Below are 16,812 nucleotides of genomic sequence, written 5' to 3'. Positions count from 1 at the left end.
CAGCTGCTACACTGATGGGCTGCAGATGAGCTGTTACATTAACCTTTGACACCACACACAATCCTCTCTGTGACCACTTGACCCTGGCAAACTACCTGACTAATCAGTAACCAAACTCTGGTCTGCCTGACTATGCTTAATGGACATCAGTAGCCCTGAGACTGTGTAGCCTTTAGTTAGCACTAGGTGGATGATCCAAACACATCTTAAAAAGCCTTCAAAAGGTCCCAGACCTTCACATATACACTGGATGAAACTGATTCACCAATCCAATTTTTATATCTTGGAATCTAGTTCCTAGAACAAACAAGCACTCAATATTTGCTCACTAAATATTAGTTGAGTGGCTGATCTGCATTAGTGTTCAGAATAGCAATCACCATTATTAAATAGTTACTCATCCTTCCTTTCCTCCTTTCCTCATTTATTTGTTTGAAACATTTATTAAGCAGCAGTTATGTGTCAGGGCTATGTTAGGCACTGGGGAAACCAAGATAATGCAATTGCTCTGTTCCAGGAGCTCACAGTCTACTGAAGAGTCCTGTAGACATCATGTAGTCAGCATTCCTGATATTCACATCAAAGAGGTATAAAAAATATGTAAGTCATTATCATACCCCAGTCTTCCAGACACCCTGCTCCAGATCAGTCTCCTTAAAATAATGACTCCAACCATTTTATTCTTTGAGTATCACAGAGTTGATCAGACCTAAAATTCTGAGCAACTATTGTTACCGTCAGGAAATAGTAAATGACACAACAACAAAGGGCAGTGTTGGAAAAAACAACCTCAGTTGATACCAGTTTACTAGTTGATGTTACAGGGAACTTCACAAGCAGCGGCCAAGATCAAGAATAGGGAAAACAGCCTGGAAATAGGAGGTGGAGCAGTTACTAGAAGGATCCAATCAAATTCTGCCAATAATATCTATCTTGTATAAGGCTGTTCTCTCCTCACCCTCTAAGTTAGTTTTTTCTGAATATAAATTTATAATATACATTAGTTTTAGAAAATTTGAATAGTGTGAAAAAATAAAAAGATAATTACTATATCCCACCTCTTAGGAGCAAACTCAGCAAACATTTAGTATATTCAGTGTTTTCCTACATGTTTCTTATATTTTTTTACATAATTAAGATATACTACACATACAATTTTGTAACTGCTTAAAAAATTAAGCTTTATAACAAATACTGTTAAAATGATTCATAAATATTTCAATGACTGCATAAATATGCCATTTGACAACATAACTATTCTCTTAGTAGTATGTTTTCACTATTCTAATTTTTCATTACTCTAAATAACTATGGTCAACATCTCAATACATAAAGCTTTAAAATATTTTGGAATATTATCTTTTAAAAATTTTTTTCTTTTTAAAAATTTTTTTAAAATTTATTTATTTATTTTGAGAGAGAGAGAAAACACGAGTGGGGGAGGGGCAGAAAGAGATGGGGACAGAGGATCCGAAGCAGGCTCTGTGCTGACAGAAGCAGTATATGAGAGTGCTCTTTTGAAAATAGCATTGAATATTTTCATTAAAAATAATTTTTGCTAGGGGTGCCTGGGTAGCTCGGTTGGTTGAGCATCCAACTCTTGATTTCAGCTCAGCTCAGGATCTCACCATTGTGGGATTGAGCCCTGTGTCGGGCTCAGCACTGAGTTTTGAGCCTGCTGGGGATTCTCTCCCCACCCCCACCCCCTGCCCTTCCCCTGCTTTCACTCACTCTCTCTCTCTCAAAATAAATAAATAAACATTAAAAAAAATCTTTGTTAATAGTTTTGTATTTCTTTTGAAGTTGAACAGAGATAGGTAGGTATTCACCAAAAGTTTGTGCCCACATTTCCTTACCATTAATGTGTCCTAGGTAGGCGGCAGATATCCAGGCAGGCACTTTACTAACGCTGCATCTGGGTATGGCCAGGTGTTTAACCGTTGCTGATCGAATGTGAATAAAAGAGATGTATGTCATCCAGGCCAGATTTTCTCAAGAAGTGTGTGTGCTTTCTCCACTTTTTCTTCCCCCTCCGATAACTGGATAATGAGGCCCTGGGGGATATAACAGAGCCACGATGTAGAAGAAACCTGGATCTGTCAATCATTGCGGGGAGGAAAACCACCTGACAGGGACAGCTAACTTGACTGAACTGCTTCATGAGCAAGAAATAAACTTTTATAATATTGACCCATTAAAATGTCAGCATTGGGGCGCCTGGGTGGCTCAGTTGGTTAGGCGACCGATTTTGGCTCAGGTCATGATGTCGCAGTTTGTGAGTTCGAGCCCCGCGTCAGGCTCTGTGCTGACAGCTCAGAGCCTGGAGCCTGCTTTAGATTCTGTGTCTCCCCCTCTCTCTACCCCTCCCCTGCTCACACTTTGTGTCTGTCTCTCAATAATAAATAAACATTAAAAAAAATTAAAATGTCTGCATTAATTTGTTATGATAGCTAGCATTGTCCTCTCTTATATGGGTATCCACATAAAAGATTATCAGATATAGAAGGCACCAAGCTCTCCTTTTTATTATTTATTTATTTATTTATTTATTATTATTTTTTTTAATGTTTATTTATTTTTGAGACAGAGAGAGAGAGCATGAACAGGGGAGGGTCAGAGAGAGAGGGAGACACAGAATCCGAAACAGGCTCCAGGCTCTGGGCTGTCAGCACAGAGCCCGATGCGGGGCTCGAACTCACGGACCCTGAGATCATGACCTGAGCCGAAGTCGGACGCTTAACCGACTGAGCCACCCAGGCGCCCCAATTTATTTATTTATTTTTAAATGTTTATTTATTTTGAGTGGGGGAGGCTAGTGGTGGAGGAGCAGAGAGAGAGGGACAGAGAGAATCTGAAGCAGACTCTGCACTGTCAGCACAGAGCCTGACACAGGGCTTGAACTCACAACATGTGAGATCATGACCTGAGCCGAAACCAAGAGTTGGACACTTAACCAGCTGAGCCACACAGGCACCCCTCTTCTTTTTTATTTAACTGTAGAAGCCATATATATATATATATATATATATATATATATATATATATACACACACACACATATATGTATATGTATATACATACGTACATATACATATATATGTCATAATGAACATAATGTTTTACTTAAAAATTAAGAATAAAGGGGTGCCTGGGTGGCTCAGTCAGTTAAGCATCCGACTCTTGATCTCAGCTCAGGTCTTAATTTTGGGGTCGCAAGTTCAGGCCCTGTGTTGAGCTCCACACTGGGCATGAAACCTACTTAAAAAAAAATGAAGAATAAAATTGATGTTGAGGCACCTCAGTGGCTCATTTGGTTAAGTGTTGGACTCTTGGTTTCCACTCAGGTCATGATCTTACGGTTCATGGATTTGAGCTCTGCGTCAGGTTCAGGGCTGAGTGTGGAGCCTGCTTGGGCTTCTTTCTCTCCCTCTCTCTCTGCCTCTCCCCTGCTAGTGCTCTCTCTCTCTCTCTCAAAATAAGTAAATAAACTTTAAAAAAATTGAATAAGAGGGGCGCCTGGGTGGCTCAGTCAAACTTCCGACTTCAGTCCAGGTCATGATGTTGCAATTTGTGGGTTCAGACCCCACATCAGGCTCTGTGCTGACAGCTCAGAGCCTGGAGCCTGCTTTGAGTTCTGTGTCTCCCTGTCTCTGCCCCTCCCCCGCTCGCACTCTGTCTCTCTCTCTCTCTCAAAAGTAAATAAACATTAAAAATTTTTTTTAATAAAAAAAATATTTGAAAAAATAAAATTGATGTCTAACACCCATTGCATTTTTGTATACCCATCTATCCACCCATCAGTCTGTTAAAATATCATTTAACAGATATTCACTGGGTGTGAGATACTGTGAATTGGTCTCTGTAAGTTCCTAGACATATCCACAAAACCCCAAAATGATTTAGCCACCGTATACCACCCTACCTAGAATCAGTAGAAGTTCACCCAAGCAGACTTACCAGGAGCTCTTTCCTCAGGAAGGAAGTGAATTTTCATAATTATTCAGTTCATGCACTTCGGTATAGGTTACATCAGGGTTGGAAAGAGGGCGGCCATTGCACATGAGGGCAGTTTATGGGAAGAGGGTTCCATAGGCCAGAATGAACCAGTAGTGTACTGGTTATTAGAGTGGTCCATGGAAGCTTTGAGGCAAGAGAGATAAGAAAGCATCATTAGAGAGGTAGCCAAGACTGTGAGATGTGTGCGGAAATTAGATGAGAAGTAGGTCTTGCAGTTGTGTTTCAGGTCCTCAGATACTCAACAGGCAACATAAAAGAAACCTTCTCTGGTCCGTAACAAGGAACACCAGTAAATAAGTCAAGTTTAGAACAATATGTTTGTTTTCTATTACTTTCTGGTTTTGAGTTTGTATCTTAATAAATTGAGGTCTGCTGTCTTAGTCTGTTCGGGTTGCTATAACAGAATTTTGCCCTTACCCTGCACCCCCCCTTCCCCCCTACCAACTTATGTCTTTATCATGTGTCATCAACTCAGAAGTCTAAGTCCAAAGTCTCATCTAAATATCTAAATCAGATATGGGTGACACTCAAGATATGACTGATTCATCTTGAGGCAAATTCCTCTCCAGCTGTGAAGTCAAATGTGTTATGCGCTTCCAAAATACAATTAATTACAGGACAGGAATAGGATAAACACTCACATTCCAAAAGGGAGAAATAGGAAAGAAAAGGCTTGAGCAAGTCCAAACTTCAAATGTGAAATTGTTATAACTTAAGGTTTGAAAATAATCTTTGACTCGATGTTCAGCCCTATAGGACCTTTGGGTTGGAGGTTCTGCCTTCCAGACACACAGGAGTGTGGAATTTGCCACGTGGAATTTGAGTCCCCAAAGCTCTGGGTGACCCTGCCTCTACGGTTTGCTTGGCACAGCTTATGTTGTGGTTCTTGTGGATTGGTGCTGTGTGCCTGTGGCTCTCTTGATTGGGACCGCACAGTGGTGACTACCAGTCTGGGGTAATGAGGTAGTATTCACCCTCATGGTTCTGCTGGGCATTGCCCTAGTTTGGGCTCTCTGTGGTGTCTCCACTTCCATTGTGGTTCTTTGCCTGGACCCTGAGGTTCTTGGAGGCATCCTTAGAAATCTAGGAGGAGGCAACCATGTCCCCTAGGCTTTGGTGAGCCCAGTTTATGCTTCACCAGGGCCTGCTGGACCCCAGCCTGGGGTGCAGAGGAATAGGGTGTTGGAGTGGGGGGAAGCAGAGCCTATGCTGTAAGACGGCACCTGGCGGTGGTGGCCCCTCTTTTGAAAATGTTCTGCCCCAATGTACTCTGAGTCTGTACAGGAGGGGCAGTTCTGATGACCTCTAATGCCTTTCCATTGTCTTGGATATTGGTCTTGGCCTAAAAGAATAACAGAAGATAACAGATAACAGAAGTAACAGAAAATATAAATATTAGGTCTTTGACTCTGGTTCCTGCACAGGGCTTCTGAAACCCTTGTAAATTGCTAAGTCATAAGAGCACCATGAGCATATTTTGTTCTAATGTTGTGACTCTGGGTGGGCTCCTAGATGTGAGCTGATCACCAGAAAGACCAAGCCATGGTTAGAAGCTTGGAACTTTCAGCTGAGCTGGAAAAAGAGTTAATAACTGATCATGCCTAATGTTAAAGAACAGAAATTCAAGTGAGTAAATTTGAATATCTAATTGGCTTTATTAAGTGATTTATGAATCATGGTAGCATCCCTTCTAGCAAGTAGAGGGGAGCTCTGAGGAGTTGAACAAAATGGAAAGTTTTTATGGGAAGTAGGATAGGGCACTAAAGTCATTAATAAAAGAAAAGGAAGGATTGTTCCAAGCAAGATCATCTTTCCTTAGGGGGAAGTCTTATGCAGATTACTGTATATTCCTTAGGGAATTGAGAGGGCCCTGGCGACAGATTACTTCATTGGTGCTTATCAGAAAATTCCCGACTGACCACTTAAGATTTACTTTTCTGGGCGAGGTTGAAACTGCAGTTAGGTTAGGTGTTAAGCTCTGGTTTAGTGACATGGCCTGAGTGATGCCATTTTGGGCCTGTGGTTTTATTTTTAACATTATGTAAGGAGACCTCCATAAAATTCTAGTAGTAGGGGCTTCCGAGAGCTTCCAGGTTGGTGAATTCGTACATACTGGGAGGGTGGCACACCCCAACTCCACAGGGACAGAAGCTTCTGTACTCAGGACCCTCCCAGACCTCACCCAATTCATCTCTTCGTCTGGCAGTTCTTCTGTATCTTTTATCATATCTTTTAATAAACAGGTAAATGGTAAATAAGTGTTTCCCTGAGTTCTGTGAGATGTCAAATTAATTGAATCTGAGGAGAGGATTGTGGGAACCTCAGGTTTATAGCCTGTTAGTCAGAAGCAAGGGTGACAGTGGGGACTTGTGATTGACATCTGAAGTGGGGTGGGAACAGTCTTGTGGGAATGAGCCTTTAATCTGTGGGATCATATGCTATCTCTGGGTAGTGTCAGAATTGAGTTAAGTTATAGGACACCCAGCTGGTGTCTAGAGAACTGCTTGGTAGGAGAAATCCCCCCCACATTTGGTGTCACAAGTGTTGTGAGTGTGGCAGTAGTGTTAGAGTAAGGTAGACACACAGGAAGGAAGACTGGGTGTTTTCCCATACAACTTGTGTTTAGATGGCTGACTAATCTCCCCATTATCTGGAAGAATAGCTCCAAGCCTCTGTGGAGATAGCTGATTCATATTAATCTCTTTATCAAATTTGGCCATGCATTATGTGTTTTCTCCTGAATAGGCTTTTTCCCATTTTTTCCAATATAGATGGGGTGATCATTTTCCAAATCTTTAAGTTCTGCTCCTCTTTTAATTAATAATTCCATTTTTAAGTCATTTCTCTCTTCTTGCATTTTTTTTTTTTTTAGTTTAGTTTTTTTTTTTTTCAACGTTTTTTATTTATTTTTGGGACAGAGAGAGAGACAGAGCATGAACGGGGGAAGGGCAGAGAGAGAGGGAAACACAGAATCGGAAACAGGCTCCAGGCTCCGAGCCATCAGCCCAGAGCCCGACGCGGGGCTCGAACTCACAGACCGCGAGATCGTGACCTGGCTGAAGTCCAACGCTTAACCGACTGCGCCACCCAGGCGCCCCTCTCTTCTTGCATTTTACTATAAAGCAGTCCAAGAGGGATCAGGCCATTCCTTCTATACTTTGCTTAGCTATTTCCTTAGCCAAATACCCAATTTTATCATCACTTTCCAGTCTACCTTCCATAAAACATATGAACACAATTCAGCCAAGTCCTTTGCCACTTTATAACAAGGATGGTCTTTGTTCCACTAATATGTTCCTCATTTCCATCTGTAATCTCATCAGAATGGCTTTTCTTGTCCATATTTCTACCAATGTTTGTTCAGGATTATGTAGGTATTCTCTTAAAAGACTGTGGCTTTCTCTTCTTTTCTTTCTGGATTCATACCAGAATCAACCTTAATGGTCTGTTCTTGGCAATGTAGACTTTTTCTAGCATGCACCCCAAAATTCTTCCAGCTTCTACCCAATACTTGGTCCCAAAGCTGCTTCCACATTTTTTATGTGTTTGTTAAGGACATTACACTCTTGTTGTCAATTTCTGTCTTACTCTGTTTGGGCTGCTATAATAAAATATCACAAGTTGATGACTTATAAACAGTGTAAATTAATTTCTTTTAGTTCTGGAGGCTGGGAAGTCCAAGATCAGGGTGCTGATAGATTTGATGCCTGGTGAGAATACACTTCCTCATTGATAGCCATCTCTCATTATAATCTCACATGGGAGAAGAGGCAAGGGAGCTTTCTTATGCCTCTTTTATAAGGGCACTAATTCCTAATCACCATCCAAATACCCCCCTCCCACCTCTAATACCATCACACTGGGCATTTAGATTCGCAACATATGAATTTTAGGAGGACACTGATACTCAGTCTACAGTATCTGCCAGATAAATTGTTTCTGGATAAATGGAAACTTCTTTTCTCATTTAACATTTGGGAAATTTGAGTCATGGAAATAGGTGGTTTTCCTTTTTTAAGGTACACATATTTTCTCACTGCTGCAATAGCTCCTAAATTCCAGGCCTTTCCTTCTGGTAAACTACGGCCATGAAATTGATAAAAATGACTTCAGACACTGTCTGCCAAATAAAGAGGTGAATTCTTTTCCTTCTATCCTTAGGCTTTATTTTCTCTTTCTAAGGGAATATATATTTGTCATAGAGCTGTTTATTCCCAGGGCTCTTAGACTCAAAGCACATTGCCATGGCTATAGCTGCAGTAAAACTGCTTCTTTATATGCTTTTCTGCTTAGATCAGGGAAATTTTGTTGGATTAAATTAGCCACAGGAGGGCTCTATTGCAGTTTCTGGGAAAAAAAAAATCTACAGTTGTATTTTTCTGGCACATAATTGTATCTCTGTAGTTTTCAGTGGGTCAGACCTATTTATAAAGGTGGAATAAGAAGCCAGGCTATGTAGCCCAGGTACATTTAGAATGTTCATTAAAAATTTCAAGGAAATTTCTAGAAAATGAGAGTATACTTCTGTTGGAAATAGCATAAAAATGAGACTTGAAATGATAAACTCTGACTTATTTATTTTATTTTTATCTTGGGCATTTAAAATTCCATCATAATAGTTCATATTTAGGATATGTAATTTATACATGTTTGATGCATGAAAAATACACTTGCAGTTACGCATTTTTCTTTCTGTCAACCCAAAAGACTTTTATTATAATCCAGTCTGACAGGCCAGATGTTGCATGTCTTTATTTTCATCTATAACAGTGCTTCCTAACATGTGTCTACAGGACGATAATAGCTATTACAAGAAGAAAAGTATGGGGACTTCCAGGTGAAATAAAACTGAAGGCAATTCCTTACTGCAGAACTTACTAGTACCTCTGAATCTCCTAAGGAGGCATTTCATGTATATTTGCTGCTCTTCTTTAGTGACTGAAAGCAAGGTTTCAAACATTACTATATCAGAAAAAAAATGCCTGAAAAGAGAACCCCAAATCTGAGACCATACCTAGAGAAATGGGGAGAACCCCATGGGAAATATAAATTATTCTATGCCGATGCCTTTGGAATTTCCTCCTGTACTTCAGTCACAGGAAAAGACCTACCAACCCCTATAGGAGTTACAGTATAGGGCCAGACCCAGTAACAATCTAGACACTCCAAGTTTTGAAGTTCTAACTCATTCTGCAGCTGTTAATGGCTGCACTTACCATTTCATTTCTTTCCTTAAAATTAAAAAAAAAATTTAATGTTTATTTATTTTTGAGAGAGAGAGAGACAGACAGACAGACAGAACAGGAGTGGGAGAGGAGCAAAGAGAGAGGGAGACACAGAATCCAAAATAGGCTCCAGGCTCTGAGCTGTCTGTACAGAGCCCAATGGCGAGCTTGAACTCATGAACCGCAAGATCATGACCTGAGCCGAAGTTTCACATTTAACCAACTGAGCCACCTAGGCGCTGCACCCCCCCTATTTTTTAATGTTTATTTATTTTTGAGAGAGAGAGAGAGAGAGAGAGAGAGAGAGCGAGAGCAAATGGGGGATGGGCAGAGAGGGAGACACAGAATCCGAAACACGCTCCAGGCTCTGAGCTATCAGTACAGAGCCCAATGCAGAGCTTCAACTCATGAACCCCAAGATCATAACCTGAGCCAAAGTCGGACGCTTAACCAACTGAGCCACCTAGGTGCATCTCATTTGTTTCTTTTTAATTTGGAAAAAGAAAAAAAGATAGTAGCTAGGTAGTCTAGTAAATGCAAAATCTCAGTGATATGACTATGAGGATTAAAAGTACATTAGGTCTAGGGCGAAAATGGTCATGTAGGAAAGAGTTGAAGGAGCAGCACAATTAGTTGTTGTGTTTTGAAGAAAACTCACTAGACCCCCTCATTTCACAAGTATATCACTCTCTATAAGTCAAACATAACGATAGATAATATACACCTAAAAAAAATAAAAAGACTTTTTTATTGGTTAAATGGCAGCTTATATCACACTTCCTAAGACCTCACTGAAAATCATAATTGACTGTTTTTCTCTGAGCAGATAAATGAGTTTTTCTTAGTTGTGATAGATCTTTCCTCTAGGTCACCTCACTGTTATTCTCTAGTATTTCCCCTCTCTCACATGTCTCCCTGCTCACACTCTTACCCTCTAAACACACTACAAGATTAAAAAAGCAGCCTGCCCTACCGAAGACTTTTGATTGGCATTTTTATTTATTTGGGTTGTGGAAAAGGAGAGTCATGTCCTGAGGATGAGCTGTCCAGACACCTGAATGCAGGACTGTGTAAATAGAAACTCTCCTCATATAGGAGTTGTCAGATCAATTCCTAGGGGCATAAGAAAGAAAGAGGTGAAATAAACACAGGCTTGAATTCAAGACAAACTTGTGGTCAGCACTAGGGGAGATGGTAGACACAAATGGGACAAATAGCTGCCAGACGTGCTCTTCTGTTAGAGGTTCTTCCTAAAAGCTACTCACATTTGGAGATAATTGAGTCCACTGTTCCACCAAACATTTCTGTCATCTTCCAATACCTCATGCTGAGCTTATTCCCTCCTGTCAAAATGGGATGTCCTGTTAGCCCATTCTTTGACCACCCTTTACCTTTCCTCACTTTGTTTTCTTATTTGTATTGTTCTCCACCTCCACCTCCCATTTTGGAAAGTACTCTCCAAGGTTCTAAAGTAGACAATGTTTGAGTCCCTGATCTTCTCTTCTCAGCTATGGGAACTTGAATGAAATTACTTGATATCACTAGCTTTTAGGTTTCTCATATGTAACTACAGATAATAATAGTACCTATTTTGTAAGGTTGTTGTAGGGTTTAATAGAAATATGTGCATAAAACACCATATTGAGCTATTATTATTATATGGCCTTCAAGTTTCAAATTTACATTCTATGTCCTCATGAAGTCTTCTCCAATCCATGTTGGAAAAGATAGTTTCCTTTACTAATTTCCTGCAGCATTTACTATTCTCATGACCATAGGGCCGTAGTATACACGGTGTTGTGGTCTACTTATTTGTGTGCATGTTTTCTCATCTGAACTAGATGGAAAATTTCTGAATGGCAGAGAGCCGTCTTTTGCAGTATCCTTAGCACAGTGCTCTGTAAATAGAAGACATACCATAAATTGTAATTAAATCAAAAGACCAAATGGATATTTTATTTTATTTTTATTTATTTTAAAAATTTATTTATTGTTTAATTTACATCCAAGTTAGTTAGCATATGGTGCAACACTGATTTCAGGAGTAGATTCCTTAATGCCCCTTGCCCATTTAGACCATCCCCCCTCCCACAACCTCTCCAGCAACTCTCTGTTTGTTCTCTATATTTAAGAGTCATTTATGTTTTGTCCCCCTCCCTGTTTTTATATTATTTTTGCTTTCCTTCCCTTATGTTCATCTGTTTAGTATCTTAAATTCCTCATATGAGTGAAGTCATATGATATTTGTCTTTCTCTGACTGACTAATTGCACTTAGGATAATACCCTCAAGTTCTAGCCACGTAGTTGCAATTGGCAAGATTTCATTCTTTTTGATTGCAGAGTAATACTCTGTTGTATGTATGTATATATATATACCACATCTTCTTTATCCATTCATCCATCGATGGACATTTGGGCTCTTTCCATATTTTGGCTATTGTCAACAGTGCTGCTATAAACATTGGGGTACTTGTGCCCCTTCAAAACAGCACACCTGAATCCCTTGGATAAATACCTAGTAGTGCAATTGCTAGGTTATAGGGTACTTCTATTTTTAATTTTTTGAGGAACCTCCATACTGTTTTCCAGAGTGTCTGCACCAGTTTGCATTCCCACCGACAATGCAAAAGAGATCCTCTTTCTCCTCATCCTCACCAACATCTGTTGTTGCCTGAGTTGTTAATGTTAGCCATTCTGACAGGTGTGAGGTGATATTGTGGTTTTGATTTGTATTTCCCTGAGGATGAGTGATACAGAGCTTTTTTTCATGTGTCAGTTGGCCATCTGGATGTCTTCTTTGGAGAAGTGTCTATTGATATCTTTTGCCCATTCTTCACTGGATTATTTGTCTTTTGGATGTTGAGTTTGATAAGTTCTTTATAGATTTTGGATACTAACCCTTTATCTGATATGTCATTTGCAAATATCTTCTCCCATTCCATTGGTTGCCTTTTAGTTTTGTTCATTGTTTCCTCCACTCTTCAGAAGCTTTTTATTTTGATGAAGTCCCAATAGTTTATTTTTGTTTTTGTTTCCCTTGCCTCTGGAGATGTGTTGAGTAAGAAGTTGCTGCAGCCGAGGTCAAAGAGGTTTTTTCCTGCTCTCTCCTCTAGGATTTTGATGACTTCCTGTCTTACATTTAGGTCTTTCATCCATTTTTGAGTTTATTTTTGTGTATGGTGTAAGAAAGTGGCCCGGGTTCATTTTTCTGAATGTCACTGTCCAGTTTTCCCAGCACCATTTTCTGAAGAGACTGTCTTTATTCCATTGGATATTCTTTCCTGCTTTGTCAAAGATTAGTTAGCCATATGTTTGTGGGTCCATTTCTTGGTTCTCTATTCTGTTCCATTGATCTGAGTGTCTGTATTTATGCCAGTACCATACTGTCTTGATGATTACAGCTTTGTAATACATCTGGAAGTCCAGGAGTGTGATGCCTCTGGCTTTGTTTTTGTTTTTTTTCTCTCAAGATTGCTTTGGCTATTTGGGGTCTTTTCTGGTTCCATACAAATTTTAGGATTGTTTGTTCTAGCTCTGCGAAGAATGCTGGTGTTATTTTGATATTGCATATTCATATTGCATTGAATATGTTAATTGCTTTGGGTGGTATCAACATTTTAACAATGTTTGTCCTTCCAATCCAGGAGCATGGAATATTTTTCTATTTCTTTTGTGTATTCTTCAACTTCTTTCATAGCCTTTCTATAGTTTTCAGTGTAAAGATTTTTCACCTCTTTGGTTATGTTTATTCCTAGGTATGTCATGGTTTTTGGTGCAATTGTAAATGGAATCAATTTCTTGATTTCTCTTTCTGTTGCTTCATTATTGGTGTATAGGAATGCAACTGATTTCTGTGCATTGATTTTATATCCTGTGACTTTGCTGGATTCCTGGATCAGATATAGTAGTTTTTTTGGTGGAATCTTTTGGGTTTTCTACATAGAGTATCATGTCACTGCAAAGAGTGAAAGATTGACTTTCTCCTGGCTGATTTGGATGCCTTTTATTCCTTTGTATTGTCTGATTGCTGAGTCTAAGATTTCTAATACTATGTTGAATAACAGTGGTGAGAATGGACATCCCTGTCATGTTCCTGATCTTAGGGGGTAAGCTCTCAGTTTTTCCCCATTGAGGATGATATTAGCAGTGGGTCTTTCATATATGGCTTTTATGATCTTGAGGTATGATCCTTCTACCCCTACTTTCTTGAGGGTTTTTATCAAGAAAGGATGCTGTAGTTTGTCAAATGATTTCTCTGCATCTATTGAGAGGATCATGTGGTTCTTGTCCTTTCTTTTATTGATGTGATGTACTATATTGATTATTTTGCAGATATTGAATGAGCTCTGCATCTCAGGTGTAAATCCCACTTGGTCGTGGCGAATAATTCTTTTAATGTGTTGTTGGATCTGGTTGGATCTGGCTAGTATCTTGTTGAGGATTTTTGCATCTATGTTCATTAGGGAAATTGGTCTGTAGTTCTCCTTTTTAATGGGGTCTTTGTCTGATTTTGGAATCAAGCTAATGCTGGCTTCATAGAAAGAGTTTGGAAGTTTTCCTTCCATTTCTATTTTTTGGAACATATTCTAGAGAATAGGTGTTAACTCTTCCTTAAATGTTTGGTAGAATTCCCCTGGAAAGCCATCTGGCCCTGGACTCTTGTTTTTTGGGAGATTTTTGATTACTAATTCGATTTCTTTACTAGTTATGGGCCTGTTCAATTTTTCTATTCTGTTCAAATTTTCTATTTCTTCCTGTTCAGTTTTGGTAGTTTATATGTTTCTAGGAATTTGTCCATTTCTTCCAGATTGCCCATTTTATTGGTGTATAATTGCTCATAATATTCTCTTATTATTGTTTGTATTTCTGTAGTGTTGGTTGTAATCTCCCCTCTTTCACTCTGAATTTTATTTATTTGGGTCCTTTCCTTTTCCTTTTTGAACAAACTGGCTAGGGGTTTATCAATTTTGTTAATTCTTTCAAAGAACCAGCTTCTGGTTTCATTGATCTGTTCTACTGTTTTTTGGGTTTTGATAGCATTGATTTCTGCTCTAATCTTTAATTATTTCCTGTCTTCTGCTGGTTTTGGGTTTTGTTTGCTGTTCTTTTTCTAGATCTTTAAGTGTAAAGTAAGGTTGAGGTATCTGAGACCTATCTTCCTTTAGGAAGGCCTGGATTGCTATATACTTTCCTCTCATGACTGCCTTTGCTGCATCCCAGAGGCTTTGGGCTGTGGTGTTATCATTTTCATTGGCTTCCATGTACTTTTTAATTTCCTCTTTAATTTCTTGGTTAGCCCATTCATTCTTTAGTAGGATGGTCTTCAGTCTCCAAGTATTTGTTACCTTTCCGTACAATAGCCAGTGTTCATCTCAACAAGTGCCCTCCTCAATGCCCACCACCCACTTTCCCCTCTCCCCCAACCCCCAAAATGGTTTAGTGTTGATCTGGCTACATTTCAGGGATGAGAGATGCAAAAAAATCTTCCATGTTGTTCCACCATCTTGGCCCCTGCCAAATGGATATTTTAATGAATTGGTTGAATGGATCATGATTTAGGTAGTCAAAAACCAGTTTGGCTGCTCTTAATCCATCACTCACGTGGAAGAATAAAAGTGTTGGAGCAGTAAAAAGGATTTTTGGAGAATTCAGCTCCTGGGGACCCAAAGATATCTAATGAGTGAATGCTTAGGTGTGGTAGTGGGTGTCCAGAAAGGAGAGAGCAGCAACAAGCCCAGCATGCCTTATCCAAGATGCAAGACTGTAACCTTTTAATTAAGATTGAAATTTTAACTTATTGCACCATCCTGTACATATTCATTACTGAATAAAGAATAATTTTTAATGACTTGACATTGCTGGATGACTTTTTTAATTTGATAGTGATTAAAAGAGTTTTTATCCAAATGCAAGGGGAAGAGCTTGCCCCAAGAGTGAATTTGAATGGTCATGTAGGAAAACAAAGTTGTTTTCTGATTTTACTCCAGGGGTCCCACTGCTAACGTAATGGTTTTGAGAAGTGGACTTAGTGTCAACCTTGGTTTGTAGAACAGCAACTAGAGGTAGAAGAACTTGCAGAGAAAGGTACAAAAGCTGTTAGAGGGAAGTAGAGGTCATGAAAGGGTGACCTACTCGTTGCAGAAATGCTGTTGCACGGCCATCAACTCAATTCCATCCAATGGCCTTGATTGATGTAGAGGATGTGGATGGTTACATATATGCGTATCTTTTACTTCTCTCTCTTCACCCCACACTGAGGGATAGATCTCGCTCATCTCCTCCTACAGTTGCCACCTTGAGTCACTGCCCAGCTTTTGCTTCTTGGGCCCTATGGCACAAAGCAGGAGCAAGCACTCTAATTTACCAGACCAATTTATCAGGAAAGTTCTGATTCTCCCAAATCTTGATTAGACTGCTTAAAGAAAAAAAAGTTTCTATTGAGATGTAATTGTCAGTTGCTATGGTATTCTGTGCAAATACAAGTTCTTTTATTCTGTGGAAAGCTTTCAGAGAAGTCATCACACAGTGTCTGTCACAGAATGAATTGCTATTAAAACCAGTTTGTTTATAGGTTACACCTCCAGCTGGCAAGCCCTTGAGATTTTTATCATTTATATTAGCTGCACCTGAGATCCATTTGAGACCAGCACTCACAAATTATCACATGTGAAATTGTCAGCTCTCAGTTAAGTGTTTATTGGGATGGGCTTGGGGAGGAAAAGATGCATTTTTGGGAACTGGCAAAGATAGGAACTAGGTAAACTTGTTTTCTTTCCATGCCAAGGGATTTGAGTTATAATTACAGGAACAAGGTTTGATTATAGCATCTGAATAAGTGGCCAAAGGTAGTAACTAAGTTGATATGTTTTTTTTTCATCTCTTTGACTTCCTTTTTTTTTTTTTTTTGGTTCCTTATTATTGCCTCTCCAGTCCCCACTGGCTCCTATTATTTCCTATTTTAGAGCCTTGGCAGAGTTTGTAATTTCTGGGTAGTGGCCCCTATTCCAGATTTTCTGTCCTTCTATGGTAATTTACCATTGCCAAAAGAACAGCTAGGGAAGATATAAATCCAGCTCAGGCTATTGAAGAGTGTTAATGGCCAAATGCATGACATTTGGGGCTTGAGAGTACTGTTTTTTAATTGTGATGGGAAAAATAAACTTTGGAAGATAGTAGTGTGGCATAGGTCTGTCTCAGCTTGAGCCAGCGCCTACGGCATTAATTCTCACTAGGGATTTGGCTTGGGGGAGAGTGGTATCTGTGGTGAGGGAAAGATAGGAATGCCAAAGACAGCCTGATATTTGTTAAGCAGTAACATTTCAGAGCACAGATTCTATAGACAGAAGGCACGGGGTCAGGTCCCAGTTTTAGCATTTAGTGCTTAATCTCCTATACTCCATTTGCAAAATGTGGGTGTTAGTAGTAAGTCTCTTTCAGGGGTGTTTCGAGTTAAGCTGCATAAAAGACTTCAAGTGGTGCGTGATACATTATGTCCTTTGTAAGTGCCAGCTAATATTATTATGTTTCTTTAGTCCTCTGCAGTGGACTCCTTTCTGAGCCAGGTAGGGA

This window comes from Panthera tigris, chromosome B1 (genome assembly GCF_018350195.1).
Source record: "Panthera tigris isolate Pti1 chromosome B1, P.tigris_Pti1_mat1.1, whole genome shotgun sequence".
Classification (NCBI taxonomy): Eukaryota; Metazoa; Chordata; class Mammalia; order Carnivora; family Felidae; genus Panthera; species Panthera tigris.
This window is presented reverse-complemented; position numbering follows the sequence as displayed.